Raw genomic sequence first — 13,728 nt, forward strand, 5'->3', positions numbered from 1 at the left:
TTAGAGCGCAGCTCTTAGGCGCTCGTTTCTGGCTTGAGCGGCGTCGGCGTAACCAAGGTCACGTGACCCCCCAGGTCATGTGACCCCCAGGTCATGTGACCCCCCAAGGTAACGTGACCCCGAGGTCACGTGCCCCCCCCCCCCCCCTCCCCCCCCCTGAGGTCACGTGACCCCCTCCCCCCGAGGTCAGGTGACCCCCCCGGAGCATATTAAAGAATGAGGGGATGAGGAGGAGGAGGCATCTACCCTCCCCACAGTGCCCTTCCCTCCTCCTCCTCAAGAGCTGCACTCCAATTCGGCGTTACAGCTTGTAAACGGCTTTCACTTTTTAGAGCGCAGCTCTTAAGTGCCCGTTTCCGGCTTGAGCAGCGTCGGCGTAACCAAGGTCACATGACCCCCCAGGTCATGTGACCCCTCCCAAAGTCACGTGACCCCCCGAGGCCACGTGACCCCCTCCCCCCGAGGTCAGGTGACTCCCTCCCCCCGAGGTCAGGTGACTCCCCCCAGAGCATATTAAAGAATGAGGAGAAGGAGGAGGAGAGGTCTACCCTCCCCTCAGTACCCTTCACTCCTCCTCCTCAAGAGCTGCGCTCCAATTCGGCATTACAGGGAGTTGTAAACGGCTTTCACTTTTTTTTTAGAGCGCAGCTCTTAGGCGGCCGTTTCCGGCTTGAGCGGCGTCGCCGTTGGCGTAACCGTGCGGTGCATTATGGGTAAATTTCCCCGCTAAATCTAGCGGAAAAATTTCCCCGCTAAATTTAGCTGAAAAATTCCTCCGCTAAATTTAGCAAAAAAATTTCCCCGCTAAATCTAGCGAAAAAATTTCCCCGCTAAATCTAGCGAAAAAATTTCCCCGCTAAATCTAGCGGAAAAATTTCCCCGCTAAATCTAGCGGGGAAATTTTGGTCACGTGACCGGGGGGGGGGGTCACGTGACCTGGGGAGTCGCGTGACCCCTCCCCCTAGGTCGCGTGACCCCCTCCCGAGGTCACGTGACCTCGGAGAGGGGTCACGTGACCCTTTCCCCTATGTCACGTGACCCCCCCCCCCCCCCGAGAGGGTACCTCGGTACCCTTCCCTCCTAATCCTCAAGAGCTGCGCTCCAATTCGGCGTTACAGGGAGTTGTAAACGGCTTTCACTTTTTTTATCTAGATTTTACAATTTGTGTTGTTAATCATGTTTCTTAAGTTCAAATGGCCGTGGTTGATGATGCCACCACCTCTTCGTCATGTTGCTCACAACTCGAGCCATGCCAGATCTCTGAAGACAGATAATTGGTGCAGGCCTGCTACCTTTCTCCGGCTCAGTGTTCAGGTTTCTTTGTATTAGTAGGCAAGGCATCGGTATTCTCGTAAACTGAGCCGCCAACTTTGGTCGCTCTTTTGGATTTCTGTTCATGTGCTCTTGGAGCGAGCATGCCAACAGTCAATGTTGAAATTCTTGGCGCCCTCTCTGAGGTTGTCGGGCTGAAAATGTAAGCAAGCAGACGGTAAGGCTCGTTTGTGACTGCCGACTTGCTGCTTGTTGCATCTGATTTGTGCAACAATGTAGAACTGCGTTCTACATTATTTTAGAACTATGCATAGCTTGCCGGTAGATATGGTGCCCTCTAAAGATTGAATGAAAGCCTTGTACCCACATCTTAGTTATAGGAGTCTGTTTCCAGCTCATTCATGTTTCAATATTATCTACTCCATGGTCCTGTCTTTCAGACACGCTTCGCAATAATTCTATGCAGCGAGCAAGTCGAGCAAATTCTCTCTTTGCACGTGAGAGGAGGCACAAATGAGGTGAGAGAGATTGGTTCTATGCTTGACCTGGCTCCACCCCAGCAGTCAAAATTCCTTAACCATGAGCTCTTTGTTTAATGTAGCACCTCTGGTAGTTCTTGGTCAACTGAAACAGCGAAGTATTTCCTCTGCTCTGTCCTAAGGGCCAAATCCTCGTTCGTAAAGAACCAAACAGCCCCAGAAAAGATTGGACAGTCATTGCCTTCTCTAGCAACCGACGCCACCACAGTGCTGTAGTTGCCAGCACTTCCCCAGAGCAATCCTTCAATGAGAGCTTGGCTTTGTACACTCCATTTCATTTTAACTGTAAGCGTGGCAGAAGCTACAAGAGCGAGCTTTCGGGGTCGTACCCAGGGGGGAGGTTTCAATGTTCGAAGCCCCCCCCCCCCCCCCCCCCCCCTTTCACTGTCGGCTGGGGAAGAGAGGAGAGATGGGGCGCATTTCGAAAGAGGCCCGGGGTGGTATCGATTTCACTATAGTCACTGGATCGGGAGACCCATTGAGGAACTCGTTGGAGTTCTAGGAATGCTGTTAGGGGTGCATGTGTGCTTGTATATACAGTGCAGCACTCTTACTATGCGGAGGGCAAGTTCGTCTGCTTCTTGCGCAGGGGGTAGCGGTGACGTCAGAACGCCGAGATCTGATTGGCTGATCGCTACCCCCTATCTGAGCGTCGTCTGCTCCTTTGCAACGTCGTCTGCGTCTGTCTTACCTTTCCTGCGACTTTCGGAAGTGCAGAGGCCAGATTCACGAAACGATCTTACGCCAAAAATGTGCGTAAGACAAAACTTAAGAACAAATTCGTATTCACGAAACGAAATTTTCGTAAGTTTTGCGCAGGTTACGACGAAATCCTACGACAGCTCCGAAGCTGTCTTACGCACTTCTTACGATCAAATCAGCATGGCCGACAGCGTCGCGGTCGCGACGACCCACGGACGTTTATTTTTCTATGTACGCTTCACACGCGTCCCGACTTCAAGCAGCAAGAAAAAAGTAAAAAGTACTTGAAACAGACCACAACGAACAAGAACGCTGGATCCACAAACACCCGGGAAAAGCTCCAACGGCCACGATTCCATCGAACGCGACCAAGCGAACACGGCAGTTAGGCCTAGCAGGCACTCCGCGACTAGGCGACCGTTTGCCCACGACCGGCTGGCGTGCTGAACGGAATATGCCCGCGCGACCCTTGTGAACCCTTCCCGTATTATACTTTGATCGCTGACCTCAATTTTAGACTGAGGGGTCAATTTCTTCCTCTTGTTATCTCCTTGTTTCCCGAGGCAACGGTGACTCTCGCCGGTGAAAAAGCGGAGAATCTCCGGCAGACGCAGGAAAGGTAAAGCAGCCATCGCTTGGACTAGCAGACGACGTTAACTGCGCCAACCCGCCGACGCCGTTAAAGAATGATGGGTCTCGCCGCACACGAAAGGAGGGAAAAAGTATTTGGGAGGGAACTTGGGGACACTAACACCCTCACTCTCGGTTCTTAGCAAACAAACCTCGGCGCCTCGGCACACCTCGCCAGTGAGTCCTTTGACTTATTTCCTTGATGCGCGTCTGCTAGTTGTTAACAAAAACAACGTACCGCTCGAGTTATTTCGTCTGCCCACTCTGAAAGGCGAAGTCGAGCTCGCTCGTAAAGACCTGCACTTCCGAAATTCGCAGGAAAGGTAAGACAGACGCAGACGACGTTGCGAGCAGACGACGTTGCAAAGGAGCAGACGACGCTCAGATAGGGGGTCGCGATCAGCCAATCAGGGCTCGGCGTTCTGACGTCACCGCTACTTCCTTTCTCATGCGCAGAAGACGAAAATGAGCCCACTTGCGAGGCGTATTAGTTGATAAGGATAGATAGCTGGGCGAGTTGGTGTGTGTTCATGTTGAAAAACAGTGCGACTGGGACGAGGACACAAAGAGACGAACACAACAGCGCTGTGTCTTGTGTTCTCTTCGTCTCGTTGTGTCCTCGTCCCAGTCGCGCTGTTTTTCAACATTGCTATTAGTGCTAACCAGAGCCACATGAATTCCAGCACGTCTTCTCCGTACCCCAAAAACCGCAACACATCCGGCCACAACCGGCCTTTTCAAAACCACTCCGATAGTGCCCTCCTGTTTTCCCCTCTCAGCCAAGTGCCTGGGTGCCATCCCCCTCGGCAGAGGATCCCCGGACGCCTCGCTTCCGCATCCTCGTACCACGCTCCGTTTCATTGCATAATGGTCCATAGTGGATGCTAGAGGCCGTCTTCGCCAATTGAGCGCTGAGAGAGAATCGCATGACCTTGAGCTTCGCATAGCACACCGCAGAAGTAAGGTGACACACACTCAGAGCTGGATTGGCTGGAATGGCTCGTTACGCCCTCTGCGGTCCATTATAAGGTGACACAGAGGAGATGTTTGCTCGAGCAATAAACACATACGTTTGAGGGAAGCCCGTGTCGGTTCTCTGTTCGTTAGTTGACTTCCCAGACCACCGCGAGGGTGCGACGCCTGAGAGGCTTTGAGGGGCCCTCCGGGGGTATGGGGCGTTTGGCGCGCAAGAGCGTGGTGAAAAGTGGATGGAAAGAGAATGACGAAGATTCTTTCAGAGCTGTGTCTATAGTGGCAGAAGTTCTGAGTGTCACCGGACCCTGCGGAGGATGCGCAGAACTGTGGTTAGGGAGCTGGGTCAAGTATGTCTGTACATACTTGTCTTACTCTCTTACCCCCGATTCCCTCTCACTGAAATGAAGTTTTACTGGGGCGGAGTTTGGGCAAATAAATTTTGTTGTAAACTGAAAGCGTGTGTCTGTCTGTTGTAGTCCCCCTATGTTATTCTTCCTGCCGCATCTCGGAGACCCCTGTTCTTACTTCATCCCTTTTCTCCCTGTTTCCTTTTCTTCCTGATTGTTCCCCACAGAGCCCCCAAGACGCCCCCACCACTAACCTTGTCAGCGCATGCAACGATGTGCATGTGTCGAGTGACACGCTGCAGGCTGACCGCCTGATGTGCAGCCAGTGTGCTAGACCATTTTTCTTGTTCTCTGGCCTCCTCTTCTTGCCTCGTCTTGGTCTAGCGAGGCAGCAACCCTATATGGTGCGGGAGAGAACGAGGCTCTTAATCAGTCTAGACCAAGTCTGTACTTTGCTAATTCTGTACTTTGCAAAGAGTTTTATAGAAATTTATAAATTCTATTTAGGTTTAATATATTTATAAATTATATAACGTGAGAAGATCATGAAAAGGCACAATGCAAGAGTAAAGCAAACAAACATTTCGTCTTCAAGAAGAAAGCCAGATCTAGCCCTGTTGAGAGTGACGAAGAGCTACAGACAGAAAAAGCAGTGAGTGATGCACCCTCTCCCTCTGAGGAACCTAAAACCCAACCATGTAAGGATAATCATATTGAGTTGTTGGTGTTTGAAGACCAAGTTTTTTCGGTTACGACTGACTTGGAACGAAGCCCAGCCAGCGATGACCATGAAGACCTCATTCAAGTGGCAAGTACGTAGTTGCGACTTGAGTGCATCTGTGGCTGACTTCCCTTCTGCAACTTATGTCGAAGAAAGCAAAGGCGCCGACGACCTTCAACCCCAGAGAGTTGTGAAAGGAAGTGAATTGTGTGCTTTTCCTGGACACTCGAGCACTTCTGAAGCCAACGAATGTGTGCTAATGAGGCGAGACACAAACGAGGAAGGTGATGCAGCCTCCACATGCTCCGATTCACGCACCTCAGGTGCAATCACTGTTAATCCTCTCGGTCTAGGACTTTTTGTCTGGAAAAGTGCATGAAACAGTTTTGAAGGAGAAGTTGATGCGAAATCCCTGGACTCCTCCTGGTAACTACAACTATCCAGCCACAACAAAACAAAACCTCGCTGGGTGGCTAGTTAGTTACCCAAGGCTCATTTATTCAGAGCACTTAGAAGGAGCACTATGCAAGTATTGTGTAGTGTTTGTGCATGAATGTGCTGGCAAAGGGGAACACCAACACTTAGGTTTCTTTGTAACAAACACCTTTGTAAATTACAAGAACGCTATGGAGGCCTTCAAAAGCCACGCTGCATGCGGTTACCACCTGAAGTCCACATCGCTGGCGGAGAGCTTTTTGGCAATCCAGTCGGGCGCTCACTGTGACATTGTAAGTCAACTTGATCAAGGTGTGAGAAAGCAGGCTGAAGAGAACCGCAAGAATCTGCTCCCAATTAAAGAGACTGTGATTTTCTGTGGTAGGCAGGAGCTGTCGCTTCGCAGCACGGATGATTGTGGACCTCTCGATTTATCTCAAGTGCTTGTCAAAAATGAAGGAAATTTCTGTGTTTCCTTAGGATGAGATCTACGTGTGGGGATGCTTCCCTGAAGAAGCGTATTGAAACGTCTGCAGCCAACGCCATTTACACCAGCCCAAAAATTCAGAACGAATTAATCACACTTTTTGGCAAAATCATTAAAAAAAAATTGTGGGCAGAGTGAACGCGTCAGAATGCTACTCAGTTATTGCTGACAAAGCAACGGACATACCCCGTGCTGACCAACTATCACTGTGTGCAAGATGCAATGTGTGCCAGATGCAACATGCAATATTAAGAGAGAGTTTTGTGGACTTCATTGCGGTCTACGACCTTGCCAGTAAGGCGCTAGCAGGTAGTATTCTGAGTAGTCCCCAGTGACATGGCTTTAACGTAGATATGCTTTGTGGGCAGGGATACGATGGCGCGGGTTCCATGAGCGGCCATCTGAATGGGGTTCAGGCTGTCATCCATGAAACAGTTCCAAGGGCCTTATACGCACTGTAGCGCTCACTCCTTGAACCTCTTGGTTGCTCCATTCATGCAAACTTCTTAGTATTCGAAACTGCCCGGGAACAGTGTCTTCCATCTGTACATAAGTGAGGGCTTCTCTGCAGAAGACAAACCAGCTACAAAATAAGGTATTACATGAAACACAAAAAAAAAAAAAAAAATCGTCCTCTCTGCTAAACAAGATGGGTAGAGAGCCACGATGCACTTCAGTGTTTTCTGGAACTATACACGCCTATCATTCGGCTTTTGGGAGATTTGGAGGAAGGCATGCATTCTGATGCATCGTTGATAAGCTGCTTAGTGCAATCACAAAGCCCGATTTTGTGGCTTCGCTTCAGGTGGCTAGCTAGCTATTTTCCTTCACTCTGCCACTTTGCAAGTTTCTGCAAAAAATCGACTGTGACTTGTCACAGGTATGTGATTACATTGATGACATTATCAACATCCTCTCCTGTCCATATCTCCATACACTCGACACTCGTAGAAAAAACTTACAGCTCTCTTTTATGCACAGACTATACTACAACCCATGGTAACCAAAAACATTTCTTTTCCCGGCTCATCATATTTCCCCTCTCCTAGATCATGTAAAGTCGAACCCATTTTCTCTAGAACTAACGCCTACAAATACTCACCTCTCCCTCTATGCATTTCTGAATGGAATAGCATGCCCTCAAACCTGGCGACGATACGTGACCATAACCATTTTACGCAGGAGCTTGTTAAGTTGTTTGAGTAATCTCTGTATAATGATGCTTTCTCATTGTTCTCATTCAATGTTTTTCCCAATTTTTGTGAATTTGATGTACCCCCCTTATGTAATGCCTCACATAGAGGCCTTTAAAGTAATAAAATGAAATGAAATGAAAAAGGAAGGAATTCAGAAACAGAATTTAAGAAGATTTTTGGGCAGTCGTGCTCTCTGTTGCATGATGTAAATGTGGAGATGACACTACCATGTATTGTTGGGAGGCAAAGCCAGAGGAGCAATGCGCCTTCTGTTACTCGCGGAGAGCGATTATCGGAGAATATGTATTTATACCTTTGTTGGCAGGCTTGGAAAACCAATTGAAAGAACGTTTTGAGAGCCATAAAAAAGTTGTGGTTGGGCTTCACATGCTGCTCCCGAAGTTCTGCGCGTCAGCCAGTCTTTCTGGTATTCACGAAGCTGTTGAGTTTTATTTTAGCGACATTGCGTCGTCTCCCATGCTCACCGTAGAATTAGCGCTATGGATGAGCAAATGTTCCAGAATCGTTGAGGCAGACCCGGCCTGCGCTTTGCAAGCACTAAGCATTTGCAACTCCGAGTTTTTCCCGAATATACAGGGTTACAATATACAATATACAAATGAAAATTTACACGGTCTTTTTTACCGCAAAAATAAACTAGGCATCGCCGAACGCTCATTTTCCGCCCAAAGGTAAAGCTAGAGGTCACAACCAGATGCCGAAGTTTCAGCCTGATCCGATAACTTAATCAAAAGTTATAAGTGATTTTCTGAAAATTTTAATGGGAAAATGGACCCCATTTTCGCTCGTTTTCGGTTTCTGGTGCCATAGAGCCCCATGTGTTTGAAAACTCCGTCGGCCGCCATTTTTCCATTGAAATTTTCAGAAAATCATTTATAACTTTTGATTAAGTTATCGGATCGGGTTAAAACTTTGGCATCTGGTTGTGCACCTCCAGCTCTACATTTGGGCGGAGAATGAGCGTTCGGCGACGCCTAGTTTATTTTTGCGGTAAAAAAGACCGTGTAAATTTTCTTTTGTGACACCCTGTATATATTGTCTGCTCTGCGTCCTAGCAACTCTTCCCGTGTCAACTTCAACACCAGAATGAACGTTTTGAACAATGAGAAGACTCAAAACTAAGGGTGTCGCGAACCGGCCGCGGTTCAAGTTCGTCGACTTTTTCGAACTTTTAGGGGAAAAATCGACGAACCTTGTATTGAGGTTCGACTCATGTGCGCATGTGCGACAGGTTGGCCTATTGGCTTCGGAGTGGATGGTAATGGCTAAGAGATGAATTAAGTGCAGTGCTGATTGGCTTTTTTAGTTAATACAGTACTAAAAATTAAGTTATTAACTTATTCAGTGATTAGAATTAGTTTCTTTTAATTGCAGCTGTTCACAAAATAAAATAACCCTTTGCGTAAAAAAAAAGTGAAAGTCGTTTACAAATCCCTGTAACGCCGAATTGGAGCGCAGCTCTTCAGGAGGAGTAGGGAAGGGTACTGAGGGGGGTCACGTCACCTGCTGGTAGTCACGTGACCCCGGGGGGGTCACGTGACCTCGGGGGAGGGGGGTCACATGACCTCGGGGGTCACGTGACCCCCCCCCCCCCCCCCCCCCCCCGGTTACACCGACGCCGACGCCGCTCAGGCTGGAAACGGGCCCCTAAGAGCTGCGCTCTAAAAATGAAATTCTCCAAACCTTAGACATGCTTGTATCAAAGTCTGGCCACACTGTCCGCAAAGTCCAACGAGGTAGAGGTAGACCTGTGCGCCGGTCAGAAATCGCCGGCGGCGGCGCGCCGGTGTTTGTACCTCCGGCGGCGGCGTGTTGACGGCGCGGGGATCAACGGATCGGCGGCGGCGTGGCGCGGAAGAGGGAAGGGAGGGGAGGGATGTAAATTAGAGTGAGGGGGAGAGAGAAAAGAGTCGTTTGAATTTGGAAAACAAGATGAAAATACCATAAAAAGGAGCACACTTTTTTATTTTATTTTTTTCTGGAGAGCCTTCGCTTTCTGGATATTGCCTTCGCTGTGAAGAGTACATCCGTTAGAAGAATCAGGTACTTCGGCATCTTATTTACCCTCGTTTGTAAGAGAATATGTTGCCGGCTGGCAGCCGCGGCCCAAGATCCTCCGCAAGACGAGGACCGACGACAACAGGTATTTTATCACCGCGTCCCACCTCACCACGCGCTTGTCGCGCGCCCCGTCGATCAAGCACGCGGTACGCCGCAAGCCGTCATCACCGACAACGACAGGGTCCTAACCTCTCGTTCGGCTTCGCGGTACTTCGCCGACAGGCACATTCAGAGCATCCCTGACAGTACTTTACGCTCCCGAAGCTAACGGCTTTGTCGAACGCGCCAACGGAAAAATTCTTTCATGTCTGCGCGAAAGAACGTCAACGGCGACATCAACCATTGGAGCGATTACCTCCAGGCAACCAGCTTTCAAGTGAACCAGCAGCCGTACGCCGGACTCCAGACATCACCGTTCGAACTCCTGTTCAACTTTGTCCCACGCTGACCAATGGAATTTTCCCCGCTTCCCGACGAGGTCGGCGACGTCCGCGCGAACTGCAACGCTGCAAACGCGAACCTCGCTTACCTTCACGGCATGAAGCGTTCCTCCTACGATGCAAAACATCGACCAGCTCCACACAGCGTCAGGGACAGGGTATGGTACACGAACGGCCTTCCTACCTCAAAACTTGGCCTGCTTTTCCACGGACGGTACGTTGTCACTTAATTAAGTCATCACCAACGTGAACAATCAAACCTACACCATTTCCGGGTTTACCCCGCAAGGCACACCGGATTGCCGCCAAGCTCCCGCACGATAGCACTTTTTTTTTTTTTTTTCCACGAACAACTTGCAGTGATTGACGTCGATTTCAACCAACTCGCCTTGCACCGCGGCAGATCCTCCGATTACAAGCGCATCACGCCGACGCCGCCCTCCACGATGGCTAGACGCAGAACGAGAGGATCATGACAACATTAACAAAATGTGCGAGGGCGCAAGGATTTTGAGCTCGGGAGTGTAAGCAAATACGCTGGCGGCAAAGACCCGTAAGGAGAGCCTCCCCGACTCGACCGGATGGGGGCTCGACTTCGACCCCCGATGCTGGATCTCCGCGTGAAAACGAGAAAGGAGGACCCCTAGAAACACGATGTGTCAGGAACAAGCCAGGCGTGTGGATCAAAATAAAATACGTTTGAAAGAAGCCTAAAAACGGGCGCGAATATAGCCCGGCTTGCATCAAATTATTTCACAAAGTTTTCATTAAATCGTTTTGCAGTCTACAAAACCGTTCATTCCGTTTAATTCGTTATAACACTTTAAAAACACAGGCGAGCTGGTGAAGAACTTCCATAGTAACGGGAGACACGGAACGATAAAAATAACGGACAAGACAAGTCTCAAACACAACTTTTATACCCGTTTTCACGTCAAGAACTTTAGTAAAAAGAGTCTGAATCCTCACGAACCATTACTAATTTCCACCTTTATGTGGAGAATTAAGATATATGATGCTGGACTCTAATATATATATATATATATTATCAAGACGTGCATGCACGTTCCAGCGCCAAAATCATCACTTTTTTCTCCGACAACCAAATCTCGTAAGACTTTGCGTCGCGTATACGAACATCTTTGTTTCATGTATGTGCTTTCCCCCTCTGTAATGCTTTTGGGCCCTGAGGGTACTTTATTAAATAAATAAATAAAAAAATGCTCAAAACTTTCTCTTTTTTTTTCTTGAAAAAAAACGGGTATAGTTTACTTGAACAACGAACGCTCTTATATATACGTCAAGAGTCAAAACCCTCACCATCAAAAAATAACTCTTTAAATAAAGGGTATCTTCGACGCAGAGCGCACAGACGGCAATACATTTTACGAGGGGCTTGATAATGGAGCGATGTAACTTATTAAATAGCTGAAGTACGTATCAAAGACCACAGAAAGAAAACACTTAGGTTTTGCAGTAGGGCCAAGAAAACCCCGATTATTATTATTATTATATTTTTTTTGTAGTCAGTAAAACGTACATTAGCTATTTTAATAAGTTGTACCACACGGCTTTTAAGCCTCTTGTGAAAGTTAGTACTGTCAGATCGACGTCTGAAGTTTTGGGGTGTCTTATATGGGACAAAGGGTGTGAGAATACACCCTTTTTTTAGAGTGTAGTTCACTGAAAGCCGGACACTCAGACAGATCCAAATGATTCATAGTCACACCAACCTGCCGCCCAGATGACCCCGCTCGATGACTGACCAGCCACATACGATAACAGGCAACTCCATCAGAACCCTTACTAATATGATACACGCGTGACGAGATGTCCCTACAGCGTGCAATTCGCTTAACGAGTGCCGATGAAACGATCGTGTCGACAAAACGTGTGTCCGTGAAACGTGTGCCCATGAAAAGTTGTCTGGGATGCGTAATTCCACGAAACGAGTTTCGACGAAATGAGAGGGTCCCGTACACCACTCCTACGTGACAAGTTACATCTGGGTTTTTATGTTTTTTTCTGACACCACTGAGGAGCCCCAGGAAGGGGCTAACCTTTATAATTTGTGCTGAGTTTTGAAACCTAAATTTACACCAAACCTCTTTGCCACTGACATAAAGTTATAAAAGATTGCATGGTAGTAAGGCACACACACAACATTCTTCACAACCGCCTTTTCAACGGGAGCCGGATTAAACCTTCAGCACCTTGAGCACAGCTCTAACAATTACATCGTGGTGATGGCCCGCTTCCAAACGACGCATCTTTTGCAACTCAACTGCCTCACCAACCCAAAACATACGGGATTGTTTATAGGCGTAATCCATCGCAGACGCAATTACACCACTCGTAACTATTTTCAAGTGACAGCTGTCAGCTGCCAACAGAGGCTTGGCTGATTCCTTGCCGTACCCAGCACAGGCCCTTTTCCGTGTGCAGAAGTAGGTCTATAAATACTTAATTCGACTGTTGCGATGGCAGGGCTGTGCGGTCCAATCGACAAGGACCGCACAACCATGTCAACGTAAACATAAGTCTCGTTTAAAAAAAAATAAAAAAATCTCGGACAACACTGGAGCAATTCACGACCGGATACACACACCCTAGCTGTTTTTGAATAAAAAGAGAACCACCAAAGTCTACGGCAGTGGACTCTAAATGAAACTCCAGAATGCTGATAAAACTATCTACATCAATCCCAGTGGCAGACTGCAACTTTACTAGATTATCATCACACCACCTCCTGACCCTTATTAAGAGCTCCGACTTATCCATAAAGTAGTCCTTGATGCCTACAATTGTCACATCGCACCTTCTTCCATGATGCGGATTCAATATTTCAATGAATTGCTCAGAGCTTTTGAGTGACAATGGACTCTTGCTCCACTTCTGTCAGGCATTTCTGGATAAAAACCGTCAAGACCTTTTGCCAAACTCAATTTTCGTTCACAACCATTTTAACAATTACACCAGGATGGGATTGTCACAGTTGCTCAAGGTGTAAGGAGGAACGTACGTTTAATCCGGCTCCTGTGGGGAAAAAAGCCGGTTGTAAAGAATGTTGTGTGTGTGTCCAACTACCTTGGAATCTCTCAAAACTTTATATCAGTGGCAAAGAGGATCTGTGCAAATTTAGTTTTCAAAGCTCAGCACAAATTAGAAAGGTTAACCTCCTTTTCGGGTGGTCCTCAGGGGTGCCAGAAAAAAACACGTGCGCAGCACGTGCCGGTGATGGCGTCCGCCTCAATTATCTCTCTAAAAGTCTTATCTTTGTGCCTAGCGAGAACAGTGGAAGAAGCAAATAATGGTTTTCACATGCAGTCATGCGTGGCTTCAATTGACTTTGCAGAAAAAGAGATAGTGTATTTGCGGTCCGCGGCGGGGCCACGGATTGGTTGAGATGTGGTGCAGTGACGCAGTGTGTATCTACGCTGATGCTCTTGGATTAAATCAGTTTAAAGTAAGCGCTCTGTGGTGTTCTTCCTCTGTCTATGTCTTAAAGCGCAATCATGTTTTCTCACGCACAATACCAACTCGCCCAACAATCAGCAGTGGTAGGAGAGTTCTGAGGGAGACCATGCGTATTTTGACCTTTGGTAATTATGTAAGCACACCGTCCTTGGCACTGGACAGTGATATGATGCGTTTTTTTGTGTCTCTATAAGGTCTTGTTTTATGGGTTTTCTAAGAATTGTAAGGGTTGTGGTGGAGCTGGAGTTGCCTGTTATCGCATGTGGCTGGTCAGCCCTCAAGCGAGGTCATCAGGGTGGGCGATTGGTGTGAATTATTTAGATATGTCTGAATCATGCATCATATGGGTTCTGTCTGAATGTACGTCTCTCGGTGACCTAGTGAAGAGGAGGTGTTTCTTTTTTGGTGGTGAGGGTCTCGAGGTA

At 48.0% G+C, this 13,728-nt stretch overlaps 1 long non-coding RNA gene across 1 annotated transcript; it reads right to left on the reverse strand.

The window, feature by feature from the left end:
• Nucleotides 1–1,105: 1,105 nt before the first annotated feature.
• LOC115330435 lies at nucleotides 1,106–7,762 on the reverse strand. The gene is made up of 3 exons (XR_005716323.2): nucleotides 7,618–7,762; nucleotides 4,720–4,862; nucleotides 1,106–1,466 (listed from the first exon to the last, which is right to left on the reverse strand). It is a non-coding gene; the product is annotated as an uncharacterized LOC115330435 (long non-coding RNA).
• Between the last annotated feature and the right edge of the window lie 5,966 nt (nucleotides 7,763–13,728).

Source organism: Ixodes scapularis, unplaced genomic scaffold (genome assembly GCF_016920785.2).
Source record: "Ixodes scapularis isolate PalLabHiFi unplaced genomic scaffold, ASM1692078v2 PGA_scaffold2__306_contigs__length_199485367, whole genome shotgun sequence".
Lineage (NCBI taxonomy): Eukaryota > Metazoa > Arthropoda > Arachnida > Ixodida > Ixodidae > Ixodes > Ixodes scapularis.